This window comes from Phyllobates terribilis, unplaced genomic scaffold (assembly GCF_046119375.1).
Source record: "Phyllobates terribilis strain yellow unplaced genomic scaffold, ASM4611937v1 Scaffold_3__8_contigs__length_932513732, whole genome shotgun sequence".
NCBI classification, from domain to species: Eukaryota; Metazoa; Chordata; class Amphibia; order Anura; family Dendrobatidae; genus Phyllobates; species Phyllobates terribilis.
In genome coordinates this window covers 856,892,270-856,914,488 of record NW_027362763.1, presented here as the reverse complement: position 1 = coordinate 856,914,488, position 22,219 = coordinate 856,892,270, and the positions used below count along the sequence as shown (strand labels likewise).

The window sequence follows — 22,219 nt, the reverse complement described above, 5'->3', positions numbered from 1 at the left end:
GACCTACCGCCATGGCCGCAGCCCTCCCTTGGCCCAGGGAGACCACCTAGAAGAGGCTGCGGCCTTTGGGGATGGAAAAACAAAAAGGGCAACACACAGCCAGCCGGGCGACAGCCCATCATCTTCCATAGGCTGCTCCATGTTCTGGTCCATCCTGCTGCCAGAGCGTCACTTACACTTCCAGCTCCCCAGAAGGGGGCCGTCCATGGCCACAATATTCAAATGAGGGCCACCTCCCAACCAACCACAGGATTCAGTCTCCCACTGAAAGCCCACCCCCCACTCATTCTGTTGTTCAACCAAATGAAGGAAGCCCCAGCAAGCTGGAGCATGCAAAAATTGCCACAAAACTCAGTTTTGCTCCTCTCCACGGAAATCTTTAGTAAAAGGCGAAAGATTTTTACGTTCTGAAGAGAAGCCAGAGTATACTGGGCAAGGGCCTCCTCCCGACCTACCGCCATGGCCGCAGCCCTCCCTTGGCCCAGGGAGACCACCTAGAAGAGGCTGCGGCCTTTGGGGATGGAAAAACAAAAAGGGCAACACACAGCCAGCCGGGCGACAGCCCATCATCTTCCATAGGCTGCTCCATGTTCTGGTCCATCCTGCTGCCAGAGCGTCACTTACACTTCCAGCTCCCCAGAAGGGGGCCGTCCATGGCCACAATATTCAAATGAGGGCCACCTCCCAACCAACCACAGGATTCAGTCTCCCACTGAAAGCCCACCCCCCACTCATTCTGTTGTTCAACCAAATGAAGGAAGCCCCAGCAAGCTGGAGCATGCAAAAATTGCCACAAAACTCAGTTTTGCTCCTCTCCACGGAAATCTTTAGTAAAAGGCGAAAGATTTTTACGTTCTGAAGAGAAGCCAGAGTATACTGGGCAAGGGCCTCCTCCCGACCTACCGCCATGGCCGCAGCCCTCCATTGGCCCAGGGAGACCACCTAGAAGAGGCTGCGGCCTTTGGGGATGGAAAAACAAAAAGGGCAACACACAGCCAGCCGGGCGACAGCCCATCATCTTCCATAGGCTGCTCCATGTTCTGGTCCATCCTGCTGCCAGAGCGTCACTTACACTTCCAGCTCCCCAGAAGGGGGCCGTCCATGGCCACAATATTCAAATGAGGGCCACCTCCCAACCAACCACAGGATTCAGTCTCCCACTGAAAGCCCACCCCCCACTCATTCTGTTGTTCAACCAAATGAAGGAAGCCCCAGCAAGCTGGAGCATGCAAAAATTGCCACAAAACTCAGTTTTGCTCCTCTCCACGGAAATCTTTAGTAAAAGGCGAAAGATTTTTACGTTCTGAAGAGAAGCCAGAGTATACTGGGCAAGGGCCTCCTCCCGACCTACCGCCATGACCGCAGCCCTCCCTTGGCCCAGGGAGACCACCTAGAAGAGGCTGCGGCCTTTGGGGATGGAAAAACAAAAAGGGCAACACACAGCCAGCCGGGCGACAGCCCATCATCTTCCATAGGCTGCTCCATGTTCTGGTCCATCCTGCTGCCAGAACGTCACTTACACTTCCAGCTCCTCAGAAGGGGGCCGTCCATGGCCACAATATTCAAATGAGGGCCACCTCCCAACCAACCACAGGATTCAGTCTCCCACTGAAAGCCCACCCCCCACTCATTATGTTGTTCAACCAAATGAAGGAAGCCCCAGCAAGCTGGAGCATGCAAAGATTGCCACAAAACTCAGTTTTGCTCCTCTCCACGGAAATCTTTAGTAAAAGGCGAAAGATTTTTACGTTCTGAAGAGAAGCCAGAGTATACTGGGCAAGGGCCTCCTCCCGACCTACCGCCATGGCCGCAGCCCTCCCTTGGCCCAGGGAGACCACCTAGAAGAGGCTGCGGCCTTTGGGGATGGAAAAACAAAAAGGGCAACACATAGCCAGCCGGGCGACAGCCCATCATCTTCCATAGGCTGCTCCATGTTCTGGTCCATCCTGCTGCCAGAGCGTCACTTACACTTCCAGCTCCCCAGAAGGGGGCCGTCCATGGCCACAATATTCAAATGAGGGCCACCTCCCAACCAACCACAGGATTCAGTCTCCCACTAAAAGCCCACCCCCCACTCATTCTGTTGTTCAACCAAATGAAGGAAGCCCCAGCAAGCTGGAGCATACAAAAATGGCCACAAAACTCAGTTTTGCTCCTCTCCACGGAAATCTTTAGTAAAAGGCGAAAGATTTTTACGTTCTGAAGAGAAGCCAGAGTATACTGGGCAAGGGCCTCCTCCCGACCTACCGCCATGGCCACAGCCCTCCCTTGGCCCAGGGAGACCACCTAGAAGAGGCTGCGGCCTTTGGGGATGGAAAAACAAAAAAGGCAACACACAGCCAGCTGGGCGACAGCCCATCATCTTCCATAGGCTGCTCCATGTTCTGGTCCATCCTGCTGCCAGAGCGTCACTTACACTTCCAGCTCCCCAGAAGGGGGCCGTCCATGGCCACAATATTCAAATGAGGGCCACCTCCCAACCAACCACAGGATTCAGTCTCCCACTGAAAGCCCACCCCCCACTCATTCTGTTGTTCAACCAAATGAAGGAAGCCCCAGCAAGCTGGAGCATGCAAAAATTGCAACAAAACTCAGTTTTGCTCCTCTCCACGTAAATCTTTAGTAAAAGGCGAAAGATTTTTACGTTCTGAAGAGAAGCCAGAGTATACTGGGCAAGGGCCTCCTCCCGACCTACCGCCATGGCCACAGCCCTCCCTTGGCCCAGGGAGACCACCTAGAAGAGGCTGCGGCCTTTGGGGATGGAAAAACAAAAAGGGCAACACACAGCCAGCCGGGCGACAGCCCATCATCTTCCATAGGCTGCTCCATGTTCTGGTCCATCCTGCTGCCAGAGCGTCACTTACACTTCCAGCTCCCCAGAAGGGGGCCGTCCATGGCCACAATATTCAAATGAGGGCCACCTCCCAACCGACCACAGGATTCAGTCTCCCACTGAAAGCCCACCCCTCACTCATTCTGTTGTTCAACCAAATGAAGGAAGCCCCAGCAAGCTGGAGCATGCAAAAATTGCCACAAAACTCAGTTTTGCTCCTCTCCACGGAAATCTTTAGTAAAAGGCGAAAGATTTTTACGTTCTGAAGAGCAGCCAGAGTATACTGGGCAAGGGCCTCCTCCCGACCTACCGCCATGGCCGCAGCCCTCCCTTGGCCCAGGGAGACCACCTAGAAGAGGCTGCGGCCTTTGGGGATGGAAAAACAAAAAGGGCAACACACAGCCAGCCGGGCGACAGCCCATCATCTTCCATAGGCTGCTCCATGTTCTAGTCCATCCTGCTGCCAGAGCGTCACTTACACTTCCAGCTCCCCAGAAGGGGGCCGTCCATGGCCACAATATTCAAATGAGGGCCACCTCCCAACCAACCACAGGATTCAGTCTCCCACTGAAAGCCCACCCCCCACTCATTCTGTTGTTCAACCAAATGAAGGAAGCCCCAGCAAGCTGGAGCATGCAAAAATTGCCACAAAACTCAGTTTTGCTCCTCTCCACAGAAATCTTTAGTAGAAGGCGAAAAATTTTTATGTTCTGAAGAGAAGCCAGAGTATACTGGGCAAGGGCCTCTTCCCGACCTACCGCCATGGCCGCAGCCCTCCCTTGGCCCAGGGAGACCACCTAGAAGAGGCTGCGGCCTTTGGGGATGGAAAAACAAAAAGGGCAACACACAGCCAGCCGGGCGACAGCCCATCATCTTCCATAGGCTGCTCCATGTTCTGGTCCATCCTGCTGCCAGAGCGTCACTTACACTTCCAGCTCCCCAGAAGGGGGCCGTCCATGGCCACAATATTCAAATGAGGGCCACCTCCCAACCAACCACAGGATTCAGTCTCCCACTGAAAGCCCACCCCCCACTCATTCTGTTGTTCAACCAAATGAAGGAAGCCCCAGCAAGCTGGAGCATGCAAAAATTGCCACAAAACTCAGTTTTGCTCCTCTCCACGGAAATCTTTAGTAAAAGGCGAAAGATTTTTACGTTCTGAAGAGAAGCCAGGGTATACTGGGCAAGGGCCTCCTCCCGACCTACCGCCATGGCCGCAGCCCTCCCTTGGCCCAGGGAGACCACCTAGAAGAGGCTGCGGCCTTTGGGGATGGAAAAACAAAAAGGGCAACACACAGCCAGCCGGGCGACAGCCCATCATCTTCCATAGGCTGCTCCATGTTCTGGTCCATCCTGCTGCCAGAGCGTCACTTACACTTCCAGCTCCCCAGAAGGGGGCCGTCCATGGCCACAATATTCAAATGAGGGCCACCTCCCAACCAACCACAGGATTCAGTCTCCCACTGAAAGCCCACCCCCCACTCATTCTGTTGTTCAACCAAATGAAGCAAGCCCCAGCAAGCTGGAGCATGCAAAAATTGCCACAAAACTCAGTTTTGCTCCTCTCCACGGAAATCTTTAGTAAAATGCAAAAGATTTTTACGTTCTGAAGAGAAGCCAGAGTATACTGGGCAAGGGCCTCCTCCCGACCTACCGCCATGGCCGCAGCCCTCCCTTGGCACAGGGAGACCACCTAGAAGAGGCTGCGGCCTTTGGGGATGGAAAAACAAAAAGGGCAACACACAGCCAGCCGGGCGACAGCCCATCATCTTCCATAGGCTGCTCCATGTTCTGGTCCATCCTGCTGCCAGAGCGTCACTTACACTTCCAGCTCCCCAGAAGGGGGCCGTCCATGGCCACAATATTCAAATGAGGGCCACCTCCCAACCAACCACAGGATTCAGTCTCCCACTGAAAGCCCACCCCCCACTCATTCTGTTGTTCAACCAAATGAAGGAAGCCCCAGCAAGCTGGAGCATGCAAAAATTGCCACAAAACTCAGTTTTGCTCCTCTCCACGGAAATCTTTAGTAAAAGGCGAAAGATTTTTACGTTCTGAAGAGAAGCCAGAGTATACTGGGCAAGGGCCTCCTCCCGACCTACCGCCATGGCCGCAGCCCTCCCTTGGCCCAGGGAGACCACCTAGAAGAGGCTGCGGCCTTTGGGGATGGAAAAACAAAAAGGGCAACACACAGCCAGCCGGGCGACAGCCCATCATCTTCCATAGGCTGCTCCATGTTCTGGTCCATCCTGCTGCCAGAGCGTCACTTACACTTCCAGCTCCCCAGAAGGGGGCCGTCCATGGCCACAATATTCAAATGAGGGCTACCTCCCAACCAACCACAGGATTCAGTCTCCCACTGAAAGCCCACCCCCCACTCATTCTGTTGTTCAACCAAATGAAGGAAGCCCCAGCAAGCTGGAGCATGCAAAAATTGCCACAAAACTGAGTTTTGCTCCTCTCCACGGAAATCTTTAGTAAAAGGCGAAAGATTTTTACATTCTGAAGAGAAGCCAGAGTATACTGGGCAAGGGCCTCCTCCCGACCTACCGCCATGGCCGCAGCCCTCCCTTGGCCCAGGGAGACCACCTAGAAGAGGCTGCGGCCTTTGGGGATGGAAAAACAAAAAGGGCAACACACAGCCAGCCGGGCGACAGCCCATCATCTTCCATAGGCTGCTCCATGTTCTGGTCCATCCTGCTGCCAGAGCGTCACTTACACTTCCAGCTCCCCAGAAGAGGGCCGTCCATGGCCACAATATTCAAATGAGGGCCACCTCCCAACCAACCACAGGATTCAGTCTCCCACTGAAAGCCCACCCCCCACTCATTCTGTTTTTCAACCAAATGAAGGAAGCCCCAGCAAGCTGGAGCATGCAAAAATTGCCACAAAACTCAGTTTTGCTCCTCTCCACGGAAATCTTTAGTAAAAGGCGAAAGATTTTTACGTTCTGAAGAGAAGCCAGAGTATACTGGGCAAGGGCCTCCTCCCGACCTACCGCCATGGCCGCAGCCCTCCCTTGGCCCAGGGAGACCACCTAGAAGAGGCTGCGGCCTTTGGGGATGGAAAAACAAAAAGGGCAACACACAGCCAGCCGGGCGACAGCCCATCATCTTCCATAGGCTGCTCCATGTTCTGGTCCATCCTGCTGCCAAAGCGTCACTTACACTTCCAGCTCCCCAGAAGGGGGCCGTCCATGGCCACAATATTCAAATGAGGGCCACCTCCCAACCAACCACAGGATTCAGTCTCCCACTGAAAGCCCACCCCCCACTCATTCTGTTGTTCAACCAAATGAAGGAAGCCCCAGCAAGCTGGAGCATGCAAAAATTGCCACAAAACTCAGTTTTGCTCCTCTCCACGGAAATCTTTAGTAAAAAGGCGAAAGATTTTTACGTTCTGAAGAGAAGCCAGGGTATACTGGGCAAGGGCCTCCTCCCGACCTACCGCCATGGCCGCAGCCCTCCCTTGGCCCAGGGAGACCACCTAGAAGAGGCTGCGGCCTTTGGGGATGGAAAAACAAAAAGGGCAACACACAGCCAGCCGGGCGACAGCCCATCATCTTCCATAGGCTGCTCCATGTTCTGGTCCATCCTGCTGCCAGAGCGTCACTTACACTTCCAGCTCCCCAGTAGGGGGCCGTCCATGGCCACAATATTCAAATGAGGGCCACCTCCCAACCAACCACAGAATTCAGTCTCCCACTGAAAGCCCACCCCCCACTCATTCTGTTGTTAACCAAATGAAGGAAGCCCCAGCAAGCTGGAGCATACAAAAATGGCCACAAAACTCAGTTTTGCTCCTCTCCACGGAAATCTTTAGTAAAAGGCGAAAGATTTTTACGTTCTGAAGAGAAGCCAGAGTATACTGGGCAAGGGCCTCCTCCCGACCTACCGCCATGGCCGCAGCCCTCCCTTGGCCCAGGGAGACCACCTAGAAGAGGCTGCGGCCTTTGGGGATGGAAAAACAAAAAAGGCAACACACAGCCAGCTGGGCGACAGCCCATCATCTTCCATAGGCTGCTCCATGTTCTGGTCCATCCTGCTGCCAGAGCGTCACTTACACTTCCAGCTCCCCAGAAGGGGGCCGTCCATGGCCACAATATTCAAATGAGGGCCACCTCCCAACCAACCACAGGATTCAGTCTCCCACTGAAAGCCCACCCCCCACTCATTCTGTTGTTCAACCAAATGAAGGAAGCCCCAGCAAGCTGGAGCATGCAAAAATTGCAACAAAACTCAGTTTTGCTCCTCTCCACAGAAATCTTTAGTAAAAGGCGAAAGATTTTTATGTTCTGAAGAGAAGCCAGAGTATACTGGGCAAGGGCCTCCTCCCGACCTACCGCCATGGCCGCAGCCCTCCCTTGGCCCAGGGAGACCACCTAGAAGAGGCTGCGGCCTTTGGGGATGGAAAAACAAAAAGGGCAACACACAGCCAGCCGGGCGACAGCCCATCATCTTCCATAGGCTGCTCCATGTTCTAGTCCATCCTGCTGCCAGAGCGTCACTTACACTTCCAGCTCCCCAGAAGGGGGCCGTCCATGGCCACAATATTCAAATGAGGGCCACCTCCCAACCAACCACAGGATTCAGTCTCCCACTGAAAGCCCACCCCCCACTCATTCTGTTGTTCAACCAAATGAAGGAAGCCCCAGCAAGCTGGAGCATGCAAAAATTGCCACAAAACTCAGTTTTGCTCCTCTCCACAGAAATCTTTAGTAGAAGGCAAAAAATTTTTATGTTCTGAAGAGAAGCCAGAGTATACTGGGCAAGGGCCTCCTCCCGACCTACCGCCATGGCCGCAGCCCTCCCTTGGCCCAGGGAGACCACCTAGAAGAGGCTGCGGCCTTTGGGGATGGAAAAACAAAAAGGGCAACACACAGCCAGCCGGGCGACAGCCCATCATCTTCCATAGGCTGCTCCATGTTCTGGTCCATCCTGCTGCCAGAGCGTCACTTACACTTCCAGCTCCCCAGAAGGGGGCCGTCCATGGCCACAATATTCAAATGAGGGCCACCTCCCAACCAACCACAGGATTCAGTCTCCCACTGAAAGCCCACCCCCCACTCATTCTGTTGTTCAACCAAATGAAGGAAGCCCCAGCAAGCTGGAGCATGCAAAAATTGCCACAAAACTCAGTTTTGCTCCTCTCCACGGAAATCTTTAGTAAAAGGCGAAAGATTTTTACGTTCTGAAGAGAAGCCAGGGTATACTGGGCAAGGGCCTCCTCCCGACCTACCGCCATGGCCGCAGCCATCCCTTGGCCCAGGGAGACCACCTAGAAGAGGCTGCGGCCTTTGGGGATGGAAAAACAAAAAGGGCAACACACAGCCAGCCGGGCGACAGCCCATCATCTTCCATAGGCTGCTCCATGTTCTGGTCCATCCTGCTGCCAGAGCGTCACTTACACTTCCAGCTCCCCAGAAGGGGGCCGTCCATGGCCACAATATTCAAATGAGGGCCACCTCCCAACCAACCACAGGATTCAGTCTCCCACTGAAAGCCCACCCCCCACTCATTCTGTTGTTCAACCAAATGAAGGAAGCCCCAGCAAGCTGGAGCATGCAAAAATTGCCACAAAACTCAGTTTTGCTCCTCTCCACGGAAATCTTTAGTAAAAGGCGAAAGATTTTTACGTTCTGAAGAGAAGCCAGAGTATACTGGGCAAGGGCCTCCTCCCGACCTACCGCCATGGCCGCAGCCCTCCCTTGGCCCAGGGAGACCACCTAGAAGAGGCTGCGGCCTTTGGGGATGGAAAAACAAAAAGGGCAACACACAGCCAGCCGGGCGACAGCCCATCATCTTCCATAGGCTGCTCCATGTTCTGGTCCATCCTGCTGCCAGAGCGTCACTTACACTTCCAGCTCCCCAGAAGGGGGCCGTCCATGGTCACAATATTCAAATGAGGGCCACCTCCCAACCAACCACAGGATTCAGTCTCCCACTGAAAGCCCACCCCCCACTCATTCTGTTGTTCAACCAAATGAAGGAAGCCCCAGCAAGCTGGAGCATGCAAAAATTGCCACAAAACTCAGTTTTGCTCCTCTCCACGGAAATCTTTAGTAAAAGGCGAAAGATTTTTACGTTCTGAAGAGAAGCCAGAGTATACTGGGCAAGGGCCTCCTCCCGACCTACCGCCATGGCCGCAGCCCTCCCTTGGCCCAGGGAGACCACCTAGAAGAGGCTGCGGCCTTTGGGGATGGAAAAACAAAAAGGGCAATACACAGCCAGCCGGGCGACAGCCCATCATCTTCCATAGGCTGCTCGATGTTCTGGTCCATCCTGCTGCCAGAGCGTCACTTACACTTCCAGCTCCCCAGAAGGGGGCCGTCCATGGCCACAATATTCAAATGAGGGCCACCTCCCAACCAACCACAGGATTCAGTCTCCCACTGAAAGCCCACCCCCCACTCATTCTGTTGTTCAACCAAATGAAGGAAGCCCCATCAAGCTGGAGCATGCAAAAATTGCCACAAAACTCAGTTTTGCTCCTCTCCACGGAAATCTTTAGTAAAAGGCGAAAGATTTTTACGTTCTGAAGAGAAGCCAGAGTATACTGGGCAAGGGCCTCCTCCCGACCTACCGCCATGGCCGCAGCCCTCCCTTGGCCCAGGGAGACCACCTAGAAGAGGCTGCGGCCTTTGGGGATGGAAAAACAAAAAGGGCAACACACAGCCAGCCGGGCGACAGCCCATCATCTTCCATAGGCTGCTCCATGTTCTGGTCCATCCTGCTGCCAGAGCGTCACTTACACTTCCAGCTCCCCAGTAGGGGGCCGTCCATGGCCACAATATTCAAATGAGGGCCACCTCCCAACCAACCACAGGATTCAGTCTCCCACTGAAAGCCCACCCCCCACTCATTCTGTTGTTCAACCAAATGAAGGAAGCCCCAGCAAGCTGGAGCATACAAAAATTGCCACAAAACTCAGTTTTGCTCCTCTCCACGGAAATCTTTAGTAAAAGGCGAAAGATTTTTACGTTCTGAAGAGAAGCCAGAGTATACTGGGCAAGGGCCTCCTCCCGACCTACCGCCATGGCCGCAGCCCTCCCTTGGCCCAGGGAGACCACCTAGAAGAGGCTGCGGCCTTTGGGGATGGAAAAACAAAAAAGGCAACACACAGCCAGCTGGGCGACAGCCCATCATCTTCCATAGGCTGCTCCATGTTCTGGTCCATCCTGCTGCCAGAGCGTCACTTACACTTCCAGCTCCCCAGAAGGGGGCCGTCCATGGCCACAATATTCAAATGAGGGCCACCTCCCAACCAACCACAGGATTCAGTCTCCCACTGAAAGCCCACCCCCCACTCATTCTGTTGTTCAACCAAATGAAGGAAGCCCCAGCAAGCTGGAGCATGCAAAAATTGCAACAAAACTCAGTTTTGCTCCTCTCCACGGAAATCTTTAGTAAAAGGCGAAAGATTTTTATGTTCTGAAGAGAAGCCAGAGTATACTGGGCAAGGGCCTCCTCCCGACCTACCGCCATGGCCGCAGCCCTCCCTTGGCCCAGGGAGACCACCTAGAAGAGGCTGCGGCCTTTGGGGATGGAAAAACAAAAAGGGCAACACACAGCCAGCCGGGCGACAGCCCATCATCTTCCATAGGCTGCTCCATGTTCTAGTCCATCCTGCTGCCAGAGCGTCACTTACACTTCCAGCTCCCCAGAAGGGGGCCGTCCATGGCCACAATATTCAAATGAGGGCCACCTCCCAACCAACCACAGGATTCAGTCTCCCACTGAAAGCCCACCCCCCACTCATTCTGTTGTTCAACCAAATGAAGGAAGCCCCAGCAAGCTGGAGCATGCAAAAATTGCCACAAAACTCAGTTTTGCTCCTCTCCACAGAAATCTTTAGTAGAAGGCAAAAAATTTTTAAGTTCTGAAGAGAAGCCAGAGTATACTGGGCAAGGGCCTCCTCCCGACCTACCGCCATGGCCGCAGCCCTCCCTTGGCCCAGGGAGACCACCTAGAAGAGGCTGCGGCCTTTGGGGATGGAAAAACAAAAAGGGCAACACACAGCCAGCCGGGCGACAGCCCATCATCTTCCATAGGCTGCTCCATGTTCTGGTCCATCCTGCTGCCAGAGCGTCACTTACACTTCCAGCTCCCCAGAAGGGGGCCATCCATGGCCACAATATTCAAATGAGGGCCACCTCCCAACCAACCACAGGATTCAGTCTCCCACTGAAAGCCCACCCCCCACTCATTCTGTTGTTCAACCAAATGAAGGAAGCCCCAGCAAGCTGGAGCATGCAAAAATTGCCACAAAACTCAGTTTTGCTCCTCTCCACGGAAATCTTTAGTAAAAGGCGAAAGATTTTTACGTTCTGAAGAGAAGCCAGGGTATACTGGGCAAGGGCCTCCTCCCGACCTACCGCCATGGCCGCAGCCCTCCCTTGGCCCAGGGAGACCACCTAGAAGAGGCTGCGGCCTTTGGGGATGGAAAAACAAAAAGGGCAACACACAGCCAGCCGGGCGACAGCCCATCATCTTCCATAGGCTGCTCCATGTTCTGGTCCATCCTGCTGCCAGAGCGTCACTTACACTTCCAGCTCCCCAGAAGGGGGCCGTCCATGGCCACAATATTCAAATGAGGGCCACCTCCCAACCAACCACAGGATTCAGTCTCCCACTGAAAGCCCACCCCCCACTCATTCTGTTGTTAAACCAAATGAAGGAAGCCCCAGCAAGCTGGAGCATGCAAAAATTGCCACAAAACTCAGTTTTGCTCCTCTCCACAGAAATCTTTAGTAAAAGGCGAAAGATTTTTACGTTCTGAAGAGAAGCCAGAGTATACTGGGCAAGGGCCTCCTCCCGACCTACCGCCATGGCCGCAGCCCTCCCTTGGCCCAGGGAGACCACCTAGAAGAGGCTGCGGCCTTTGGGGATGGAAAAACAAAAAGGGCAACACACAGCCAGCCGGGCGACAGCCCATCATCTTCCATAGGCTGCTCCATGTTCTGGTCCATCCTGCTGCCAGAGCGTCACTTACACTTCCAGCTCCCCAGAAGGGGGCCGTCCATGGCCACAATATTCAAATGAGGGCCACCTCCCAACCAACCACAGGATTCAGTCTCCCACTGAAAGCCCACCCCCCACTCATTCTGTTGTTCAACCAAATGAAGGAAGCCCCAGCAAGCTGGAGCATGCAAAAATTGCCACAAAACTCAGTTTTGCTCCTCTCCACGGAAATCTTTAGTAAAAGGCGAAAGATTTTTACGTTCTGAAGAGAAGCCAGAGTATACTGGGCAAGGGCCTCCTCCCGACCTACCGCCATGGCCGCAGCCCTCCCTTGGCCCAGGGAGACCACCTAGAAGAGGCTGCGGCCTTTGGGGATGGAAAAACAAAAAGGGCAACACACAGCCAGCCGGGCGACAGCCCATCATCTTCCATAGGCTGCTCCATGTTCTGGTCCATCCTGCTGCCAGAGCGTCACTTACACTTCCAGCTCCCCAGAAGGGGGCCGTCCATGGCCACAATATTCAAATGAGGGCCACCTCCCAACCAACCACAGGATTCAGTCTCCCACTGAAAGCCCACCCCCCACTCATTCTGTTGTTCAACCAAATGAAGGAAGCCCCAGCAAGCTGGAGCATGCAAAAATTGCCACAAAACTCAGTTTTGCTCCTCTCCACGGAAATCTTTAGTAAAAGGCGAAAGATTTTTACGTTCTGAAGAGAAGCCAGGGTATACTGGGCAAGGGCCTCCTCCCGACCTACCGCCATGGCCGCAGCCATCCCTTGGCCCAGGGAGACCACCTAGAAGAGGCTGCGGCCTTTGGGGATGGAAAAACAAAAAGGGCAACACACAGCCAGCCGGGCGACAGCCCATCATCTTCCATAGGCTGCTCCATGTTCTGGTCCATCCTGCTGCCAGAGCGTCACTTACACTTCCAGCTCCCCAGAAGGGGGCCGTCCATGGCCACAATATTCAAATGAGGGCCACCTCCCAACCAACCACAGGATTCAGTCTCCCACTGAAAGCCCACCCCCCACTCATTCTGTTGTTCAACCAAATGAAGGAAGCCCCAGCAAGCTGGAGCATGCAAAAATTGCCACAAAACTCAGTTTTGCTCCTCTCCACGGAAATCTTTAGTAAAAGGCGAAAGATTTTTACGTTCTGAAGAGAAGCCAGAGTATACTGGGCAAGGGCCTCCTCCCGACCTACCGCCATGGCCGCAGCCCTCCCTTGGCCCAGGGAGACCACCTAGAAGAGGCTGCGGCCTTTGGGGATGGAAAAACAAAAAGGGCAACACACAGCCAGCCGGGCGACAGCCCATCATCTTCCATAGGCTGCTCCATGTTCTGGTCCATCCTGCTGCCAGAGCGTCACTTACACTTCCAGCTCCCCAGAAGGGGGCCGTCCATGGTCACAATATTCAAATGAGGGCCACCTCCCAACCAACCACAGGATTCAGTCTCCCACTGAAAGCCCACCCCCCACTCATTCTGTTGTTCAACCAAATGAAGGAAGCCCCAGCAAGCTGGAGCATGCAAAAATTGCCACAAAACTCAGTTTTGCTCCTCTCCACGGAAATCTTTAGTAAAAGGCGAAAGATTTTTACGTTCTGAAGAGAAGCCAGAGTATACTGGGCAAGGGCCTCCTCCCGACCTACCGCCATGGCCGCAGCCCTCCCTTGGCCCAGGGAGACCACCTAGAAGAGGCTGCGGCCTTTGGGGATGGAAAAACAAAAAGGGCAATACACAGCCAGCCGGGCGACAGCCCATCATCTTCCATAGGCTGCTCGATGTTCTGGTCCATCCTGCTGCCAGAGCGTCACTTACACTTCCAGCTCCCCAGAAGGGGGCCGTCCATGGCCACAATATTCAAATGAGGGCCACCTCCCAACCAACCACAGGATTCAGTCTCCCACTGAAAGCCCACCCCCCACTCATTCTGTTGTTCAACCAAATGAAGGAAGCCCCATCAAGCTGGAGCATGCAAAAATTGCCACAAAACTCAGTTTTGCTCCTCTCCACGGAAATCTTTAGTAAAAGGCGAAAGATTTTTACGTTCTGAAGAGAAGCCAGAGTATACTGGGCAAGGGCCTCCTCCCGACCTACCGCCATGGCCGCAGCCCTCCCTTGGCCCAGGGAGACCACCTAGAAGAGGCTGCGGCCTTTGGGGATGGAAAAACAAAAAGGGCAACACACAGCCAGCCGGGCGACAGCCCATCATCTTCCATAGGCTGCTCCATGTTCTGGTCCATCCTGCTGCCAGAGCGTCACTTACACTTCCAGCTCCCCAGTAGGGGGCCGTCCATGGCCACAATATTCAAATGAGGGCCACCTCCCAACCAACCACAGGATTCAGTCTCCCACTGAAAGCCCACCCCCCACTCATTCTGTTGTTCAACCAAATGAAGGAAGCCCCAGCAAGCTGGAGCATACAAAAATTGCCACAAAACTCAGTTTTGCTCCTCTCCACGGAAATCTTTAGTAAAAGGCGAAAGATTTTTACGTTCTGAAGAGAAGCCAGAGTATACTGGGCAAGGGCCTCCTCCCGACCTACCGCCATGGCCGCAGCCCTCCCTTGGCCCAGGGAGACCACCTAGAAGAGGCTGCGGCCTTTGGGGATGGAAAAACAAAAAAGGCAACACACAGCCAGCTGGGCGACAGCCCATCATCTTCCATAGGCTGCTCCATGTTCTGGTCCATCCTGCTGCCAGAGCGTCACTTACACTTCCAGCTCCCCAGAAGGGGGCCGTCCATGGCCACAATATTCAAATGAGGGCCACCTCCCAACCAACCACAGGATTCAGTCTCCCACTGAAAGCCCACCCCCCACTCATTCTGTTGTTCAACCAAATGAAGGAAGCCCCAGCAAGCTGGAGCATGCAAAAATTGCAACAAAACTCAGTTTTGCTCCTCTCCACGGAAATCTTTAGTAAAAGGCGAAAGATTTTTATGTTCTGAAGAGAAGCCAGAGTATACTGGGCAAGGGCCTCCTCCCGACCTACCGCCATGGCCGCAGCCCTCCCTTGGCCCAGGGAGACCACCTAGAAGAGGCTGCGGCCTTTGGGGATGGAAAAACAAAAAGGGCAACACACAGCCAGCCGGGCGACAGCCCATCATCTTCCATAGGCTGCTCCATGTTCTAGTCCATCCTGCTGCCAGAGCGTCACTTACACTTCCAGCTCCCCAGAAGGGGGCCGTCCATGGCCACAATATTCAAATGAGGGCCACCTCCCAACCAACCACAGGATTCAGTCTCCCACTGAAAGCCCACCCCCCACTCATTCTGTTGTTCAACCAAATGAAGGAAGCCCCAGCAAGCTGGAGCATGCAAAAATTGCCACAAAACTCAGTTTTGCTCCTCTCCACAGAAATCTTTAGTAGAAGGCAAAAAATTTTTAAGTTCTGAAGAGAAGCCAGAGTATACTGGGCAAGGGCCTCCTCCCGACCTACCGCCATGGCCGCAGCCCTCCCTTGGCCCAGGGAGACCACCTAGAAGAGGCTGCGGCCTTTGGGGATGGAAAAACAAAAAGGGCAACACACAGCCAGCCGGGCGACAGCCCATCATCTTCCATAGGCTGCTCCATGTTCTGGTCCATCCTGCTGCCAGAGCGTCACTTACACTTCCAGCTCCCCAGAAGGGGGCCATCCATGGCCACAATATTCAAATGAGGGCCACCTCCCAACCAACCACAGGATTCAGTCTCCCACTGAAAGCCCACCCCCCACTCATTCTGTTGTTCAACCAAATGAAGGAAGCCCCAGCAAGCTGGAGCATACAAAAATTGCCACAAAACTCAGTTTTGCTCCTCTCCACGGAAATCTTTAGTAAAAGGCGAAAGATTTTTACGTTCTGAAGAGAAGCCAGGGTATACTGGGCAAGGGCCTCCTCCCGACCTACCGCCATGGCCGCAGCCCTCCCTTGGCCCAGGGAGACCACCTAGAAGAGGCTGCGGCCTTTGGGGATGGAAAAACAAAAAGGGCAACACACAGCCAGCCGGGCGACAGCCCATCATCTTCCATAGGCTGCTCCATGTTCTGGTCCATCCTGCTGCCAGAGCGTCACTTACACTTCCAGCTCCCCAGAAGGGGGCCGTCCATGGCCACAATATTCAAATGAGGGCCACCTCCCAACCAACCACAGGATTCAGTCTCCCACTGAAAGCCCACCCCCCACTCATTCTGTTGTTAAACCAAATGAAGGAAGCCCCAGCAAGCTGGAGCATGCAAAAATTGCCACAAAACTCAGTTTTGCTCCTCTCCACAGAAATCTTTAGTAAAAGGCGAAAGATTTTTACGTTCTGAAGAGAAGCCAGAGTATACTGGGCAAGGGCCTCCTCCCGACCTACCGCCATGGCCGCAGCCCTCCCTTGGCCCAGGGAGACCACCTAGAAGAGGCTGCGGCCTTTGGGGATGGAAAAACAAAAAGGGCAACACACAGCCAGCCGGGCGACAGCCCATCATCTTCCATAGGCTGCTCCATGTTCTGGTCCATCCTGCTGCCAGAGCGTCACTTACACTTCCAGCTCCCCAGAAGGGGGCCGTCCATGGCCACAATATTCAAATGAGGGCCACCTCCCAACCAACCACAGGATTCAGTCTCCCACTGAAAGCCCACCCCCCACTCATTCTGTTGTTCAACCAAATGAAGGAAGCCCCAGCAAGCTGGAGCATGCAAAAATTGCCACAAAACTCAGTTTTGCTCCTCTCCACGGAAATCTTTAGTAAAAGGCGAAAGATTTTTACGTTCTGAAGAGAAGCCAGAGTATACTGGGCAAGGGCCTCCTCCCGACCTACCGCCATGGCCGCAGCCCTCCCTTGGCCCAGGGAGACCACCTAGAAGAGGCTGCGGCCTTTGGGGATGGAAAAACAAAAAGGGCAACACACAGCCAGCCGGGCGACAGCCCATCATCTTCCATAGGCTGCTCCATGTTCTGGTCCATCCTGCTGCCAGAGCGTCACTTACACTTCCAGCTCCCCAGAAGGGGGCCGTCCATGGCCACAATATTCAAATGAGGGCCACCTCCCAACCAACCACAGGATTCAGTCTCCCACTGAAAGCCCACCCCCCACTCATTCTGTTGTTCAACCAAATGAAGGAAGCCCCAGCAAGCTGGAGCATGCAAAAATTGCCACAAAACTCAGTTTTGCTCCTCTCCACGGAAATCTTTAGTAAAAGGCGAAAGATTTTTACGTTCTGAAGAGAAGCCAGAGTATACTGGGCAAGGGCCTCCTCCCGACCTACCGCCATGGCCGCAGCCCTCCCTTGGCCCAGGGAGACCACCTAGAAGAGGCTGCGGCCTTTGGGGATGGAAAAACAAAAAGGGCAATACACAGCCAGCCGGGCGACAGCCCATCATCTTCCATAGGCTGCTCGATGTTCTGGTCCATCCTGCTGCCAGAGCGTCACTTACACTTCCAGCTCCCCAGAAGGGGGCCGTCCATGGCCACAATATTCAAATGAGGGCCACCTCCCAACCAACCACAGGATTCAGTCTCCCACTGAAAGCCCACCCCCCACTCATTCTGTTGTTCAACCAAATGAAGGAAGCCCCAGCAAGCTGGAGCATGCAAAAATTGCCACAAAACTCAGTTTTGCTCCTCTCCACGGAAATCTTTAGTAAAAGGCGAAAGATTTTTACGTTCTGAAGAGAAGCCAGAGTATACTGGGCAAGGGCCTCCTCCCGACCTACCGCCATGGCCGCAGCCCTCCCTTGGCCCAGGGAGACCACCTAGAAGAGGCTGCGGCCTTTGGGGATGGAAAAACAAAAAGGGCAACACACAGCCAGCCGGGCGACAGCCCATCATCTTCCATAGGCTGCTCCATGTTCTGGTCCATCCTGCTGCCAGAGCGTCACTTACACTTCCAGCTCCCCAGTAGGGGGCCGTCCATGGCCACAATATTCAAATGAGGGCCACCTCCCAACCAACCACAGGATTCAGTCTCCCACTGAAAGCCCACCCCCTACTCATTCTGTTGTTCAACCAAATGAAGGAAGCCCCAGCAAGCTGGAGCATACAAAAATTGCCACAAAACTCAGTTTTGCTCCTCTCCACGGAAATCTTTAGTAAAAGGCGAAAGATTTTTACGTTCTGAAGAGAAGCCAGAGTATACTGGGCAAGGGCCTCCTCCCGACCTACCGCCATGGCCGCAGCCCTCCCTTGGCCCAGGGAGACCACCTAGAAGAGGCTGCGGCCTTTGGGGATGGAAAAACAAAAAAGGCAACACACAGCCAGCTGGGCGACAGCCCATCATCTTCCATAGGCTGCTCCATGTTCTGGTCCATCCTGCTGCCAGAGCGTCACTTACACTTCCAGCTCCCCAGAAGGGGGCCGTCCATGGCCACAATATTCAAATGAGGGCCACCTCCCAACCAACCACAGGATTCAGTCTCCCACTGAAAGCCCACCCCCCACTCATTCTGTTGTTCAACCAAATGAAGGAAGCCCCAGCAAGCTGGAGCATACAAAAATTGCAACAAAACTCAGTTTTGCTCCTCTCCACGGAAATCTTTAGTAAAAGGCGAAAGATTTTTACGTTCTGAAGAGAAGCCAGAGTATACTGGGCAAGGGCCTCCTCCCGACCTACCGCCATGGCCGCAGCCCTCCCTTGGCCCAGGGAGACCACCTAGAAGAGGCTGCGGCCTTTGGGGATGGAAAAACAAAAAGGGCATCACACAGCCAGCCGGGCGACAGCCCATCATCTTCCATAGGCTGCTCCATGTTCTAGTCCATCCTGCTGCCAGAGCGTCACTTACACTTCCAGCTCCCCAGAAGGGGGCCGTCCATGGCCACAATATTCAAATGAGGGCCACCTCCCAACCAACCACAGGATTCAGTCTCCCACTGAAAGCCCACCCCCCACTCATTCTGTTGTTCAACCAAATGAAGGAAGCCCCAGCAAGCTGGAGCATGCAAAAATTGCCACAAAACTCAGTTTTGCTCCTCTCCACAGAAATCTTTAGTAGAAGGCGAAAGATTTTTACGTTCTGAAGAGAAGCCAGAGTATACTGGGCAAGGGCCTCCTCCCGACCTACCGCCATGGCCGCAGCCCTCCCTTGGCCCAGGGAGACCACCTAGAAGAGGCTGCGGCCTTTGGGGATGGAAAAACAAAAAGGGCAACACACAGCCAGCCGGGCGACAGCCCATCATCTTCCATAGGCTGCTCCATGTTCTGGTCCATCCTGCTGCCAGAGCGTCACTTACACTTCCAGCTCCCCAGTAGGGGGCCGTCCATGGCCACAATATTCAAATGAGGGCCACCTCCCAACCAACCACAGGATTCAGTCTCCCACTGAAAGCCCACCCCCCACTCATTCTGTTGTTCAACCAAATGAAGGAAGCCCCAGCAAGCTGGAGCATACAAAAATTGCCACAAAACTCAGTTTTGCTCCTCTCCACGGAAATCTTTAGTAAAAGGCGAAAGATTTTTACGTTCTGAAGAGAAGCCAGAGTATACTGGGCAAGGGCCTCCTCCCGACCTACTGCCATGGCCGCAGCCCTCCCTTGGCCCAGGGAGACCACCTAGAAGAGGCTGCGGCCTTTGGGGATGGAAAAACAAAAAAGGCAACACACAGCCAGCTGGGCGACAGCCCATCATCTTCCATAGGCTGCTCCATGTTCTGGTCCATCCTGCTGCCAGAGCGTCACTTACACTTCCAGCTCCCCAGAAGGGGGCCGTCCATGGCCACAATATTCAAATGAGGGCCACCTCCCAACCAACCACAGGATTCAGTCTCCCACTGAAAGCCCACCCCCCACTCATTCTGTTGTTCAACCAAATGAAGGAAGCCCCAGCAAGCTGGAGCATACAAAAATTGCAACAAAACTCAGTTTTGCTCCTCTCCACGGAAATCTTTAGTAAAAGGCGAAAGATTTTTACGTTCTGAAGAGAAGCCAGAGTATACTGGGCAAGGGCCTCCTCCCGACCTACCGCCATGGCCGCAGCCCTCCCTTGGCCCAGGGAGACCACCTAGAAGAGGCTGTGGCCTTTGGGGATGGAAAAACAAAAAGGGCATCACACAGCCAGCCGGGCGACAGCCCATCATCTTCCATAGGCTGCTCCATGTTCTAGTCCATCCTGCTGCCAGAGCGTCACTTACACTTCCAGCTCCCCAGAAGGGGGCCGTCCATGGCCACAATATTCAAATGAGGGCCACCTCCCAACCAACCACAGGATTCAGTCTCCCACTGAAAGCCCACCCCCCACTCATTCTGTTGTTCAACCAAATGAAGGAAGCCCCAGCAAGCTGGAGCATGCAAAAATTGCCACAAAACTCAGTTTTGCTCCTCTCCACAGAAATCTTTAGTAGAAGGCGAAAAATTTTTATGTTCTGAAGAAAAGCCAGAGTATACTGGGCAAGGGCCTCCTCCCGACCTACCGCCATGGCCGCAGCCCTCCCTTGGCCCAGGGAGACCACCTAGAAGAGGCTGCGGCCTTTGGGGATGGAAAAACAAAAAGGGCAACACACAGCCAGCCGGGCGACAGCCCATCATCTTCCATAGGCTGCTCCATGTTCTGGTCCATCCTGCTGCCAGAGCGTCACTTACACTTCCAGCTCCCCAGAAGGGGGCCGTCCATGGCCACAATATTCAAATGAGGGCCACCTCCCAACCAACCACAGGATTCAGTCTCCCACTGAAAGCCCACCCCCCACTCATTCTGTTGTTCAACCAAATGAAGGAAGCCCCAGCAAGCTGGAGCATGCAAAAATTGCCACAAAACTCAGTTTTGCTCCTCTCCACGGAAATCTTTAGTAAAAGGCGAAAGATTTTTACGTTCTGAAGAGAAGCCAGGGTATACTGGGCAAGGGCCTCCTCCCGACCTACCGCCATGGCCGCAGCCCTCCCTTGGCCCAGGGAGACCACCTAGAAGAGGCTGCGGCCTTTGGGGATGGAAAAACAAAAAGGGCAACACACAGCCAGCCGGGCGACAGCCCATCATCTTCCATAGGCTGCTCCATGTTCTGGTCCATCCTGCTGCCAGAGCGTCACTTACACTTCCAGCTCCCCAGAAGGGGGCCGTCCATGGCCACAATATTCAAATGAGGGCCACCTCCCAACCAACCACAGGATTCAGTCTCCCACTGAAAGCCCACCCCCCACTCATTCTGTTGTTCAACCAAATGAAGGAAGCCCCAGCAAGCTGGAGCATGCAAAAATTGCCACAAAACTCAGTTTTGCTCCTCTCCACAGAAATCTTTAGTAAAAGGCGAAAGATTTTTACGTTCTGAAGAGAAGCCAGAGTATACTGGGCAAGGGCCTCCTCCCGACCTACCGCCATGGCCGCAGCCCTCCCTTGGCCCAGGGAGACCACCTAGAAGAGGCTGCGGCCTTTGGGGATGGAAAAACAAAAAGGGCAACACACAGCCAGCCGGGCGACAGCCCATCATCTTCCATAGGCTGCTCCATGTTCTGGTCCATCCTGCTGCCAGAGCGTCACTTACACTTCCAGCTCCCCAGAAGGGGGCCGTCCATGGCCACAATATTCAAATGAGGGCCACCTCCCAACCAACCACAGGATTCAGTCTCCCACTGAAAGCCCACCCCCCACTCATTCTGTTGTTCAACCAAATGAAGGAAGCCCCAGCAAGCTGGAGCATGCAAAAATTGCCACAAAACTCAGTTTTGCTCCTCTCCACAGAAATCTTTAGTAAAAGGCGAAAGATTTTTACGTTCTGAAGAGAAGCCAGAGTATACTGGGCAAGGGCCTACTCCCGACCGACCGCCATGGCCGCAGCCCTCCCTTGGCCCAGGGAGACCACCTAGAAGAGGCTGCAGCCTTTGGGGATGGAAAAACAAAAAGGGCAACACACAGCCAGCCGGGCGACAGCCCATCATCTTCCATAGGCTGCTCCATGTTCTGGTCCATCCTGCTGCCAGAGCGTCACTTACACTTCCAGCTCCCCAGAAGGGGGCCGTCCATGGCCACAATATTCAAATGAGGGCCACCTCCCAACCAACCACAGGATTCAGTCTCCCACTGAAAGCCCACCCCCCACTCATTCTGTTGTTCAACCAAATGAAGGAAGCCCCAGCAAGCTGGAGCATGCAAAAATTGCCACAAAACTCAGTTTTGCTCCTCTCCACAGAAATCTTTAGTAAAAGGCGAAAGATTTTTACGTTCTGAAGAGAAGCCAGAGTATACTGGGCAAGGGCCTCCTCCCGACCTACCGCCATGGCCGCAGCCCTCCCTTGGCCCAGGGAGACCACCTAGAAGAGGCTGCGGCCTTTGGGGATGGAAAAACAAAAAGGGCAATACACAGCCAGCCGGGCGGCAGCCCATCATCTTCCATAGGCTGCTCGATGTTCTGGTCCATCCTGCTGCCAGAGCGTCACTTACACTTCCAGCTCCCCAGAAGGGGGCCGTCCATGGCCACAATATTCAAATGAGGGCCACCTCCCAACCAACCACAGGATTCAGTCTCCCACTG

The 22,219-nt window shown here is 54.1% G+C and overlaps 49 non-coding genes across 49 annotated transcripts; all 49 read right to left on the bottom strand.

The window, feature by feature from the left end:
• Nucleotides 1–311: 311 nt before the first annotated feature.
• On the bottom strand, nt 312–427 carry LOC141261022 (U5 spliceosomal RNA). Its single transcript, XR_012319733.1, has one exon. It is a non-coding gene; the product is annotated as a U5 spliceosomal RNA (small nuclear RNA).
• Nucleotides 428–759: 332 nt separating this feature from the next.
• Nucleotides 760–875, bottom strand: LOC141261021 (U5 spliceosomal RNA). Its single transcript, XR_012319732.1, has one exon. It is a non-coding gene; the product is annotated as a U5 spliceosomal RNA (small nuclear RNA).
• Nucleotides 876–1,207: 332 nt separating this feature from the next.
• LOC141261020 (U5 spliceosomal RNA) lies at nt 1,208–1,323 on the bottom strand. The gene has a single exon (XR_012319731.1). It is a non-coding gene; the product is annotated as a U5 spliceosomal RNA (small nuclear RNA).
• Nucleotides 1,324–1,655: 332 nt separating this feature from the next.
• On the bottom strand, nt 1,656–1,771 carry LOC141259729 (U5 spliceosomal RNA). Its single transcript, XR_012318499.1, has one exon. It is a non-coding gene; the product is annotated as a U5 spliceosomal RNA (small nuclear RNA).
• Nucleotides 1,772–2,103: 332 nt separating this feature from the next.
• On the bottom strand, nt 2,104–2,219 carry LOC141259874 (U5 spliceosomal RNA). Its single transcript, XR_012318642.1, has one exon. It is a non-coding gene; the product is annotated as a U5 spliceosomal RNA (small nuclear RNA).
• Nucleotides 2,220–2,551: 332 nt separating this feature from the next.
• Nucleotides 2,552–2,667, bottom strand: LOC141260185 (U5 spliceosomal RNA). Its single transcript, XR_012318944.1, has one exon. It is a non-coding gene; the product is annotated as a U5 spliceosomal RNA (small nuclear RNA).
• A 332-nt stretch (nt 2,668–2,999) lies between these two features.
• On the bottom strand, nt 3,000–3,115 carry LOC141259986 (U5 spliceosomal RNA). The gene has a single exon (XR_012318750.1). It is a non-coding gene; the product is annotated as a U5 spliceosomal RNA (small nuclear RNA).
• Nucleotides 3,116–3,447: 332 nt separating this feature from the next.
• On the bottom strand, nt 3,448–3,563 carry LOC141260547 (U5 spliceosomal RNA). The gene has a single exon (XR_012319294.1). It is a non-coding gene; the product is annotated as a U5 spliceosomal RNA (small nuclear RNA).
• A 332-nt stretch (nt 3,564–3,895) lies between these two features.
• Nucleotides 3,896–4,011, bottom strand: LOC141260091 (U5 spliceosomal RNA). The gene has a single exon (XR_012318851.1). It is a non-coding gene; the product is annotated as a U5 spliceosomal RNA (small nuclear RNA).
• A 332-nt stretch (nt 4,012–4,343) lies between these two features.
• LOC141260164 (U5 spliceosomal RNA) lies at nt 4,344–4,459 on the bottom strand. The gene has a single exon (XR_012318923.1). It is a non-coding gene; the product is annotated as a U5 spliceosomal RNA (small nuclear RNA).
• A 332-nt stretch (nt 4,460–4,791) lies between these two features.
• Nucleotides 4,792–4,907, bottom strand: LOC141261018 (U5 spliceosomal RNA). The gene has a single exon (XR_012319729.1). It is a non-coding gene; the product is annotated as a U5 spliceosomal RNA (small nuclear RNA).
• Nucleotides 4,908–5,239: 332 nt separating this feature from the next.
• LOC141260392 (U5 spliceosomal RNA) lies at nt 5,240–5,355 on the bottom strand. The gene has a single exon (XR_012319147.1). It is a non-coding gene; the product is annotated as a U5 spliceosomal RNA (small nuclear RNA).
• Nucleotides 5,356–5,687: 332 nt separating this feature from the next.
• LOC141261017 (U5 spliceosomal RNA) lies at nt 5,688–5,803 on the bottom strand. Its single transcript, XR_012319728.1, has one exon. It is a non-coding gene; the product is annotated as a U5 spliceosomal RNA (small nuclear RNA).
• A 332-nt stretch (nt 5,804–6,135) lies between these two features.
• LOC141260504 (U5 spliceosomal RNA) lies at nt 6,136–6,252 on the bottom strand. The gene has a single exon (XR_012319253.1). It is a non-coding gene; the product is annotated as a U5 spliceosomal RNA (small nuclear RNA).
• A 331-nt stretch (nt 6,253–6,583) lies between these two features.
• On the bottom strand, nt 6,584–6,699 carry LOC141259873 (U5 spliceosomal RNA). The gene has a single exon (XR_012318641.1). It is a non-coding gene; the product is annotated as a U5 spliceosomal RNA (small nuclear RNA).
• Nucleotides 6,700–7,031: 332 nt separating this feature from the next.
• LOC141260314 (U5 spliceosomal RNA) lies at nt 7,032–7,147 on the bottom strand. Its single transcript, XR_012319071.1, has one exon. It is a non-coding gene; the product is annotated as a U5 spliceosomal RNA (small nuclear RNA).
• Nucleotides 7,148–7,479: 332 nt separating this feature from the next.
• Nucleotides 7,480–7,595, bottom strand: LOC141260551 (U5 spliceosomal RNA). The gene has a single exon (XR_012319297.1). It is a non-coding gene; the product is annotated as a U5 spliceosomal RNA (small nuclear RNA).
• Nucleotides 7,596–7,927: 332 nt separating this feature from the next.
• On the bottom strand, nt 7,928–8,043 carry LOC141260090 (U5 spliceosomal RNA). Its single transcript, XR_012318850.1, has one exon. It is a non-coding gene; the product is annotated as a U5 spliceosomal RNA (small nuclear RNA).
• Nucleotides 8,044–8,375: 332 nt separating this feature from the next.
• LOC141261016 (U5 spliceosomal RNA) lies at nt 8,376–8,491 on the bottom strand. The gene has a single exon (XR_012319727.1). It is a non-coding gene; the product is annotated as a U5 spliceosomal RNA (small nuclear RNA).
• A 332-nt stretch (nt 8,492–8,823) lies between these two features.
• Nucleotides 8,824–8,939, bottom strand: LOC141261015 (U5 spliceosomal RNA). Its single transcript, XR_012319726.1, has one exon. It is a non-coding gene; the product is annotated as a U5 spliceosomal RNA (small nuclear RNA).
• A 332-nt stretch (nt 8,940–9,271) lies between these two features.
• Nucleotides 9,272–9,387, bottom strand: LOC141259746 (U5 spliceosomal RNA). The gene has a single exon (XR_012318516.1). It is a non-coding gene; the product is annotated as a U5 spliceosomal RNA (small nuclear RNA).
• Nucleotides 9,388–9,719: 332 nt separating this feature from the next.
• On the bottom strand, nt 9,720–9,835 carry LOC141259892 (U5 spliceosomal RNA). The gene has a single exon (XR_012318660.1). It is a non-coding gene; the product is annotated as a U5 spliceosomal RNA (small nuclear RNA).
• Nucleotides 9,836–10,167: 332 nt separating this feature from the next.
• Nucleotides 10,168–10,283, bottom strand: LOC141259887 (U5 spliceosomal RNA). Its single transcript, XR_012318655.1, has one exon. It is a non-coding gene; the product is annotated as a U5 spliceosomal RNA (small nuclear RNA).
• A 332-nt stretch (nt 10,284–10,615) lies between these two features.
• LOC141260555 (U5 spliceosomal RNA) lies at nt 10,616–10,731 on the bottom strand. The gene has a single exon (XR_012319301.1). It is a non-coding gene; the product is annotated as a U5 spliceosomal RNA (small nuclear RNA).
• A 332-nt stretch (nt 10,732–11,063) lies between these two features.
• On the bottom strand, nt 11,064–11,179 carry LOC141260088 (U5 spliceosomal RNA). The gene has a single exon (XR_012318848.1). It is a non-coding gene; the product is annotated as a U5 spliceosomal RNA (small nuclear RNA).
• Nucleotides 11,180–11,511: 332 nt separating this feature from the next.
• LOC141260046 (U5 spliceosomal RNA) lies at nt 11,512–11,627 on the bottom strand. The gene has a single exon (XR_012318808.1). It is a non-coding gene; the product is annotated as a U5 spliceosomal RNA (small nuclear RNA).
• Nucleotides 11,628–11,959: 332 nt separating this feature from the next.
• Nucleotides 11,960–12,075, bottom strand: LOC141261014 (U5 spliceosomal RNA). Its single transcript, XR_012319725.1, has one exon. It is a non-coding gene; the product is annotated as a U5 spliceosomal RNA (small nuclear RNA).
• A 332-nt stretch (nt 12,076–12,407) lies between these two features.
• Nucleotides 12,408–12,523, bottom strand: LOC141260087 (U5 spliceosomal RNA). The gene has a single exon (XR_012318847.1). It is a non-coding gene; the product is annotated as a U5 spliceosomal RNA (small nuclear RNA).
• A 332-nt stretch (nt 12,524–12,855) lies between these two features.
• On the bottom strand, nt 12,856–12,971 carry LOC141261013 (U5 spliceosomal RNA). The gene has a single exon (XR_012319724.1). It is a non-coding gene; the product is annotated as a U5 spliceosomal RNA (small nuclear RNA).
• A 332-nt stretch (nt 12,972–13,303) lies between these two features.
• Nucleotides 13,304–13,419, bottom strand: LOC141261012 (U5 spliceosomal RNA). Its single transcript, XR_012319723.1, has one exon. It is a non-coding gene; the product is annotated as a U5 spliceosomal RNA (small nuclear RNA).
• A 332-nt stretch (nt 13,420–13,751) lies between these two features.
• On the bottom strand, nt 13,752–13,867 carry LOC141259735 (U5 spliceosomal RNA). The gene has a single exon (XR_012318505.1). It is a non-coding gene; the product is annotated as a U5 spliceosomal RNA (small nuclear RNA).
• Nucleotides 13,868–14,199: 332 nt separating this feature from the next.
• LOC141259881 (U5 spliceosomal RNA) lies at nt 14,200–14,315 on the bottom strand. Its single transcript, XR_012318649.1, has one exon. It is a non-coding gene; the product is annotated as a U5 spliceosomal RNA (small nuclear RNA).
• A 332-nt stretch (nt 14,316–14,647) lies between these two features.
• On the bottom strand, nt 14,648–14,763 carry LOC141259886 (U5 spliceosomal RNA). The gene has a single exon (XR_012318654.1). It is a non-coding gene; the product is annotated as a U5 spliceosomal RNA (small nuclear RNA).
• Nucleotides 14,764–15,095: 332 nt separating this feature from the next.
• LOC141260554 (U5 spliceosomal RNA) lies at nt 15,096–15,211 on the bottom strand. The gene has a single exon (XR_012319300.1). It is a non-coding gene; the product is annotated as a U5 spliceosomal RNA (small nuclear RNA).
• Nucleotides 15,212–15,543: 332 nt separating this feature from the next.
• Nucleotides 15,544–15,659, bottom strand: LOC141259979 (U5 spliceosomal RNA). Its single transcript, XR_012318743.1, has one exon. It is a non-coding gene; the product is annotated as a U5 spliceosomal RNA (small nuclear RNA).
• Nucleotides 15,660–15,991: 332 nt separating this feature from the next.
• On the bottom strand, nt 15,992–16,107 carry LOC141260045 (U5 spliceosomal RNA). The gene has a single exon (XR_012318807.1). It is a non-coding gene; the product is annotated as a U5 spliceosomal RNA (small nuclear RNA).
• Nucleotides 16,108–16,439: 332 nt separating this feature from the next.
• LOC141261011 (U5 spliceosomal RNA) lies at nt 16,440–16,555 on the bottom strand. Its single transcript, XR_012319722.1, has one exon. It is a non-coding gene; the product is annotated as a U5 spliceosomal RNA (small nuclear RNA).
• A 332-nt stretch (nt 16,556–16,887) lies between these two features.
• On the bottom strand, nt 16,888–17,003 carry LOC141261009 (U5 spliceosomal RNA). The gene has a single exon (XR_012319721.1). It is a non-coding gene; the product is annotated as a U5 spliceosomal RNA (small nuclear RNA).
• Nucleotides 17,004–17,335: 332 nt separating this feature from the next.
• Nucleotides 17,336–17,451, bottom strand: LOC141261008 (U5 spliceosomal RNA). The gene has a single exon (XR_012319720.1). It is a non-coding gene; the product is annotated as a U5 spliceosomal RNA (small nuclear RNA).
• Nucleotides 17,452–17,783: 332 nt separating this feature from the next.
• Nucleotides 17,784–17,899, bottom strand: LOC141259870 (U5 spliceosomal RNA). Its single transcript, XR_012318638.1, has one exon. It is a non-coding gene; the product is annotated as a U5 spliceosomal RNA (small nuclear RNA).
• A 332-nt stretch (nt 17,900–18,231) lies between these two features.
• LOC141260811 (U5 spliceosomal RNA) lies at nt 18,232–18,347 on the bottom strand. Its single transcript, XR_012319532.1, has one exon. It is a non-coding gene; the product is annotated as a U5 spliceosomal RNA (small nuclear RNA).
• A 332-nt stretch (nt 18,348–18,679) lies between these two features.
• LOC141260426 (U5 spliceosomal RNA) lies at nt 18,680–18,795 on the bottom strand. The gene has a single exon (XR_012319179.1). It is a non-coding gene; the product is annotated as a U5 spliceosomal RNA (small nuclear RNA).
• A 332-nt stretch (nt 18,796–19,127) lies between these two features.
• On the bottom strand, nt 19,128–19,243 carry LOC141259859 (U5 spliceosomal RNA). The gene has a single exon (XR_012318627.1). It is a non-coding gene; the product is annotated as a U5 spliceosomal RNA (small nuclear RNA).
• Nucleotides 19,244–19,575: 332 nt separating this feature from the next.
• LOC141260800 (U5 spliceosomal RNA) lies at nt 19,576–19,691 on the bottom strand. Its single transcript, XR_012319521.1, has one exon. It is a non-coding gene; the product is annotated as a U5 spliceosomal RNA (small nuclear RNA).
• A 332-nt stretch (nt 19,692–20,023) lies between these two features.
• Nucleotides 20,024–20,139, bottom strand: LOC141260576 (U5 spliceosomal RNA). The gene has a single exon (XR_012319320.1). It is a non-coding gene; the product is annotated as a U5 spliceosomal RNA (small nuclear RNA).
• Nucleotides 20,140–20,471: 332 nt separating this feature from the next.
• Nucleotides 20,472–20,587, bottom strand: LOC141260086 (U5 spliceosomal RNA). The gene has a single exon (XR_012318846.1). It is a non-coding gene; the product is annotated as a U5 spliceosomal RNA (small nuclear RNA).
• A 332-nt stretch (nt 20,588–20,919) lies between these two features.
• LOC141260044 (U5 spliceosomal RNA) lies at nt 20,920–21,035 on the bottom strand. Its single transcript, XR_012318806.1, has one exon. It is a non-coding gene; the product is annotated as a U5 spliceosomal RNA (small nuclear RNA).
• Nucleotides 21,036–21,367: 332 nt separating this feature from the next.
• On the bottom strand, nt 21,368–21,483 carry LOC141260043 (U5 spliceosomal RNA). Its single transcript, XR_012318805.1, has one exon. It is a non-coding gene; the product is annotated as a U5 spliceosomal RNA (small nuclear RNA).
• A 332-nt stretch (nt 21,484–21,815) lies between these two features.
• Nucleotides 21,816–21,931, bottom strand: LOC141260041 (U5 spliceosomal RNA). The gene has a single exon (XR_012318803.1). It is a non-coding gene; the product is annotated as a U5 spliceosomal RNA (small nuclear RNA).
• Nucleotides 21,932–22,219: the final 288 nt, after the last annotated feature.